Source organism: Sorex araneus, chromosome 2 (genome assembly GCF_027595985.1).
Source record: "Sorex araneus isolate mSorAra2 chromosome 2, mSorAra2.pri, whole genome shotgun sequence".
In the NCBI taxonomy this organism is placed as follows: domain Eukaryota; kingdom Metazoa; phylum Chordata; class Mammalia; order Eulipotyphla; family Soricidae; genus Sorex; species Sorex araneus.
Genome location: NC_073303.1, coordinates 67379439 through 67386796, shown reverse-complemented (window position 1 = coordinate 67386796; position 7358 = coordinate 67379439). Strand labels below are relative to the sequence as shown.

At 36.2% G+C, this 7358-nt stretch overlaps 1 non-coding gene across 1 annotated transcript; it reads right to left on the bottom strand.

Annotated features, from left to right (window-relative positions):
- Positions 1 to 388: 388 nt before the first annotated feature.
- LOC129402732 (small nucleolar RNA U3) lies at positions 389 to 599 on the bottom strand. Its single transcript, XR_008628788.1, has one exon. It is a non-coding gene; the product is annotated as a small nucleolar RNA U3 (small nucleolar RNA).
- Positions 600 to 7358: the final 6759 nt, after the last annotated feature.

Here is a 7358-nt window from a genome sequence, read left to right as displayed (position 1 = left end):
CTCCTGAGAATTCAACTATTAAATTTATAACTATGTAATTTATTGCATAGTGCAATTATACATAATTTTGCATAACATTATATTTTTATTGCTATCATATAGAAAAATAATTGAATTTTTCATTTTGATCCTATAATCTGTGACTTTGTGAACTCATTTATAACTTTGGTGATTCTTATTGCTTTTTAATTTTCAAGATCCCATAAGGTATTTCTAACTAAATAATCTTCTAACTAGGAATATCATTCTTTTTCTTTGCTGTATCGGTGAGTGATAAATAGAAGCGGTGTTAAGTGAAGGAGTGGCGGTCTTCTCTTTCAGCTTTGAAGAAATCACTCAATTTCTTACCATTGAATATTATGTTTGTTGCATTTTTAATTTTCACAGAACCACTCAGACTGCATCCTCTCCCCCTTGCTCTTCCAAGGGAAGAGAAAAATAACCATCAGTCATAAAAGGCAGTTACAAAAGTAACACCTAGAACGGGCTGTGCTCAGAAGAGGATTCTCTGGCTCCTCCTTGTGTCTTCCAGTGCTCGACAGGACCAGAGAAACCTCTAGTTAAAAAACTTCAAAAATGATCCCTCAAATCATAGTCTTCTATTGCATTTTTAAAATGCTTCTCACCAGACTAATTTCTAGGTTTTCTAATTTTTTTAAAAAATACCATAAATTGGTACAATATTTTGTAAAATGCAAAATTTTCCAAATATTTCTGCACCTTTTGAAAATATTTCATGGTTTTCTTTGGCTAAAGTCTGCTTATATGATGAGTTGTATTAATTGATTTTTTGCATGCTGAACCAGGCGTGCATACTCAGGGTGCACCCTCGTAGTTTTAGTATGCTGTCTTTATATATTGCTGAATTTAATAAATTAATTATAATATTTGTCTCTGTTAATAAGAGATATTGATCTGTAGCTTGGGGACTTTTTTTCTTTGTGATGTCTCTGTCTTGATTTGGTGTAGATGTAATGTTGGTCTCACACAATGAAATGGAAAGTCTTCTTTTTTGTGTGGATGATTTTGTATGTGATTTCTTCCGTAAATATTTGGAAGAATTAATCATCGAGTCACAATTATTTTCTCATTGAAAATGCATCACAAAATGCATCATATCAAATAAAGTATCTTGAATTTGTAACTGATTTACAAAAATTGACTAGATTGGCCAAATTGACTAGATAGACCAATTTGATTCACCAAATGAACCAGAATTTGGTAGAATATAAACATTATTTTTAAGAAAACATGTTCAAAGAACTCACACGGTTTTGTCATATAATTATGAGATAAACAAGTTCATAAAAATATGAATTCTCTATATTTTCAGAGTATGCAGCACATCTTAAATTTTTAGCATTTGATGGAGATATTTGTTAGCTGGAGACTATTTAGTCAGCATAATGTGGAAGGAATATCATATTCTACTTCTAGTCTTGGTTAGTAAATATCTCAGGTATCAAGTCCTCGTCCCTTTCAAGCTAGATGGGTTGGAGACAGGCCTGCCCTCAGCCTTCATCCCTGAATTAATGATATGGTTGCTGAATTAATTGCTGCTGAATTAATTGCATGAAAATGCCACCACGTTCACCTAGCACATAATGCTGTTTGAAACAGCAAATTAGATACTGTGTATGGATCATTTTGAGATATATTCGTTAACAATACTCTATCTGTACAGTTACAAATAATAATGTTATTTTCATTTTAGATAAATAAAATTCAAATTTGAGCAATCCTAAAAATAAACATGTGTTCCTTTTCAATAATGACAATATCATCACAAAACTATAAATTAAAAGGAAAAATAACTTCAAAGACTTTTTTAATCAAGGTGAAAGATTTCAGGGAAGTATACTTGAGGTTATATATGGATATGTGTTAAAGATAAGCATAATAACTAGTAATGTTCCAGATATAGTGCTTATAGTAATAAGATGTTTGTTGTATGTAGCAAGAACCATTTTAATTATACAGTGCCAGGGATAAAGTCCAGGACTGCATACATGCAAGGCAAATACTCTAACTCTGAAATACATCCTCAGTTAGAAACTTTATTCAAGCTTAAGAACAATAGGAGCTAACAGGTATTTACATGACTTATTTAATAATTTCCATAATTCTACTTTAATGCTGAAAACTATTTGTGTGCATTGAAAATAGCGTAGTACTTTACAAATAATAAGCCAATAATTAAAATTCAGAGAGATAATAGATTCATGTGTCTTCTGTACGATGGCAGATTGTTTAGATTTCAAGGTTTATTTTGTCCTGCCGATGGCATTATTAATCATCCTTCCTCATTTCCTTTCACTGCTGGGATTTCACAAGGATTTTCTTTCACCTTGAAAAACTGCACATAGTGGAGAGTTTCTTTGTCTTGTTCCTGCAGTCTTAACATACCCTACTGAGTAAAGGTAAATTGCTTTTTATTCTGTATTATTTTGGTCTGAAAATGGCTTTCAAATCACAGATTTGATCCTCTCTTGGTATTGAAAGACCATAAACAAATGCATGTTTATCTTAGTTTTCTTTGGTAAGCATGAAGATTTTATTTTCAGTAACTAGACTAATTCAGTAAGCAGCAGACCATAAGGCAATAAGTAGATACACTATTAATTTTTATTGCTAAAGTTTCTTTTATGCACTATTTTATCTATAGACATTATTCACATTTTTATGTTGATCCTGGAAGCCTTTAAAAAAATATAGCTCTTTAATTCTTATTGCTAAAGCGTGAATATTTCTTTTCACACCCCAGCTTAGAAAAGCCAACCAATCAAAGCTCATGAGCTCAGTTTCTTATGTTGGAAAGCCTTGAATGAGAAAGGAAGCATTGGACATAGATGGCGATTGAATGAGAAAGGAAGCATTGGACGTAGATGGCGATTGAGTTTCTCAAACAGTTGGACTTTCCTGGGAAGGTTTAGCTACAGTGCTTGCTACTCTAAATTCATTACAAGGGGTTGGTGGATGGCTGATTTGTGTTTTCCTTTGTTCTTCTTTGAGATAAGAAGCATAGGTCTGAATGATCTCAAAGATTGGTTTTTAAAAGTGTTTTGGTCCATGATTGCACAAAATTGGAACTGAAGTGGCCGAGTATTAGAACATAACTATAAAAGGAAAATAAAACAAAATGAAATGAAAGTAAGTTTGTGCGTATGGGTTGGAATTCTACAGGACCTAATCACTCAAAAAATTTTTCTGCTAAGTTTGAAGTTGTACTTATTGATAAGTACAGAAAAATTTCCCACCCTTAGTTCATGCCAAGCTAAAGTGCTCTACTATTATCCTCTCACCTTTGAAAATGATGTCCTTTATAAATATGAGAGATGTTCTAGAAAACCATTTACTAGAACACTGGTGTGATACTAATCGCATAGCTCTTTCAGAACTATTTTACGTGAAATTCACCAATATTTACTGAGAACTCATCCTGTGTAAAACTTCCTGTAAATACAAATAATATAGTTTGTGCATATTAGCATCTTAGACCGATAAGATCCAGTCATACATAGGATACATAAGCTGATAACCGTGGAAATACTATTTTAATGAGTTCAGTGTAACGTGGTATGAACATTTAAAGGTGAATGATTTCGTTCCTTGACAATATAGCCTGAGAAGTTTTAGTGATACTTCCTTTATTTTTTAAAGGTTCTTTAGTGTTAAGCAACATTAGAACACACATGATTATATGGAGGACACTCAAAGAGAAAGACATAATTAAAGTTTGGATTTGTTGGCAAATTCTTCAGTGGTGGATTCAAGATGAATTGGGTTTCTTCTCCAAACTAAGGCAAACATAACAGTGAGTGTTGGAAACCTTTCATTAAAATGAGAAATGAGACAACTGTGACCATTCTGACTGTCTCTTTCACTTATTCCTTCCACACTTTCAGAACAAGTTGACATGTGGTTCTTTCTGTCTTGCAAACTTTCTTTACACCCTGTTTCTTAATTTACTTATCAGCAACCTTTCATATAAACTCTTACTAATTCCAAAAACATTATTTGGTCGCGGCCGGTGGAGCAGTCTGGCTGGCAGCGCGCCAGCCTTACATGTGGCTGACTCAAATTTGACGCCGGCAACTCATGTGGTTCCCCCTGAGTCCCACCAGGAGTGACCCCTGAGTGCAGAGCCAGGAGTAAGCCCTTTGCACTGTGGGGTGTGGCCTGAGCTTCCACTCCTAGTGATTCCCAGCTCTGAGGGTGCTGGCTGGAGCCAGTCAGGGCCACGTGACAGTGAGTTGGAGCCTTCAGACATACTTGGTGATGCTGGGAGGAATCTCGAACTATACTCCCTGATGCTGTACAGATGTGGTGCATGTGATTAAACCTGGGACAAGCCCTAACTCGAGGCCTATTTTAATTCAGCTTAATTTTGCTTAAATGAGTCAAGGGAAATTCAGGAGAATTTTTGACAGTATGTGCTTCCCAGTTTTCCTGTAAATTCTAGTATGTTTTTTTTCTTCCAAATATTTTAGTTTATATAGTCATTTTTCTAAGGTAGGTATCAACTGCTGAATTGAAGTTTCATGGCATTTTCATGATGCATATTTTATTTATGGCTGCTTTTTAAAAATTACTGGATTCGGGGCTGGAGCGATAGCCCAGCGGGTAGGGCGTTTACCTTGCATGCGACCAACCCGGGTTCGAATCTCAGCATCCCATATGGTGCCCTGAGCACCGCCAGGAGTAATTCCTGAGTGCATGAGCCAGGAGTAACCCCTGTGCAATGCCGGGTGTGACCAAAAAAAAAAACACACACAAAAAAAAGAATTTTAAAAAATATTACTGGATTCAGTGCCTGGTACATAATAAATATCAAGTAAAGGAGTAGATAATGACAAAAATAGATGAATTAACAAGTGGAGATCTCTCCATGAAATCAAACTTCCCCTTACTCTCCTAATTTCAACAAAATGTTTGAATATCCAGAGCACTATAGAGAGCTATTTTAAGTATTGGGGTTACTGCCTGGATTTAGAATTTGGGGAATAAGACAACTTTACTGTTTTGTAGTTGTATAGCAGATAAGCCACTATCTCCCTAGAGATGTTTGTATTTTGCTCTCCAATACCTGTAAATATGCTACTCTACATTGTACACATTACTAGATTTGTAGACTCCAAGATAGACAAATTATCCTGTGCTATCAAGTATATCCGATTTTATCACAAGTCCTTAACATTGTAGAATCTTTCCTAGCTGTGAAAGAGAATGAGGGTCACGTGAGATGGACTTGATGGCCCATTTTTGCTTCAGAAGTGCAGCCGTTATGGTGGAGCTGGAAAAAGGTCTTAGGCTTGAGCTCAGACTGGCCACAGGTGTTTAAAGTCAGAGGACATAAAGTCTTAAATAGTCTTCATTCCTGGGGCTAGAGAATGGTAAAGGGATTAAGGCGCTTGTGTTGTATGTGATCAATTCTGCTTCAGTGAGAACCTAGCACCTGCAAACATATGGTCCTCTAAGCATGGAGCCTCGCTTACTCTTGAGCGTGGAGCCAGGAATGATCCCTGAGCACCTCTGAATCTGGCCCACCCCCTTCCCTCTCCCACAAAGAAGACCTCATTCCTGACGTCACATAGAACTGGTTTCTGTTAAATGCTACAATGCTTAGGGAATGAAATATTACCTAGGAAGGCAAGAAGGCCATTTTATAATTAATATTGTGGTTTTTAGTTTGGGAAATCTGAATCATTCTTCTAACCTACAAAACTATAAGATAAAAATTTGTGTATTTTAAGAAACAATCTGCAGTTACTGCAACAAAGATAACCAATAAAAATTTCTATCTGCTTCTGAACTATAATGGTGTCTTCAAAATTAGTCTTGCCTTTCACTTTGGAAAGAATGTTCTTTGTTATACTTGTATTTGAGAACACTGACTCATATATTGAATGTCAATCATTTATATATTCTTTTGCAAACTCATGCCACCAATGATACAGTTGGCAGATATTTCTACTGTATTTTTGAAGAATTTCCTTTAACATATATATAGAAATGATTTAAAAAAACCCAGTGATGTTAGATGGGTTAAACCAGTGTTTTCTGGATATTAGTTAAGTATTTCTTGCCAAATTTCTGCCCATTTCAGCAATTAAGTATCCATTTTTTTAAGAAAGAAAAACTAAATGAAAATGTGAAGTTAAGCTACATAAGTTGGAATGAGATTTTAGGGCCACTAGAGACATAGTAAGTATAGCAGGGAAGGTGCTTGCCTTGCACACGGTAATTCTGGGGTCAGTCCTCAGTACCTCATATGTGCCTACTAGGCGTGATCACGAAGCACAAAGCTAAGAGTAATCCCTGAGCACCACCAAGTGTGTCCAAAACCCAAAGCCAAACAAAAATGAGATGTTATAGGATAATTATAACCTAAGTAGGCATACACATGGAAATATTCTCTCTCTCAAAAAAAGATTTTGTCTTCTAACCCCCTGAAAGAAGAAAACTGGTGACAGAAGAATGTTAAGTATAAATGTGTTGCATTTGATCTGCCGTAGTGAGCCCAGAACTCGAATCCCACTGCTGTCTTTTCCGAATCAAGTCAGTAGCTATAATATATTTCTGGAGATTGAACCTAGGGCCTTACACAGCCAAAAACAAGTGTTCTACCATTGAGCTAACCTGCCAGCACTATGTTTCATTTAAAAAAAGTCGGTCACTATCACTGTCATCCCGTTGCTCATCGATTTGCTCGAATGGGCACCAGTAATGTCTCCATTGTGAGACTTGTTTGTTACTGTTTTTGGCATGTTGGATATGCCACAGGTAGCTTGATAGGTTCTGCCATGATGGCAAGAGACTCTCGATAGCTTGCCGGGCTCTCTGAGAGGGGCCTAGGAATCAAACTCGGATTGGCAGCATGCAAGGCAAAGGCCCTACCACTGTGCTATCGCTCCAGTTCCCCACCCCCCCCAAAAAAAAGGGCACTGGAGCAGTAGCACAGTGGGTAGGGCGTTTGCCTTGCACGTGGCCTACCCTGGTTCAATTCCTTTGTCCCTCTCGGAGAGCCCAGCAAGCTACGGCAGATCAAATGCAACACATTTATACTTAACATTCTTCTGTCACCAGTTTTCTTGCCCACACGGCAGAGCCTGGCAAGCTACCCTCGGTGTATTTTATATGCCAAAAATAGTAACAATGGAGACAAAAAAAGTCGGCAGAGGTATGAATATACCCTTATATATGATATAGTTTAATATAACCATGTGATTAACATATTTATATATAAAATTAAAATATTCATGAAAAATTTATTAAAATGCATTCCATCATCGTAGTAAATTAATGAAAATAAGACATATTAGACTTTTGGGTTTATGAAGTCCAATTAAATCTAGATT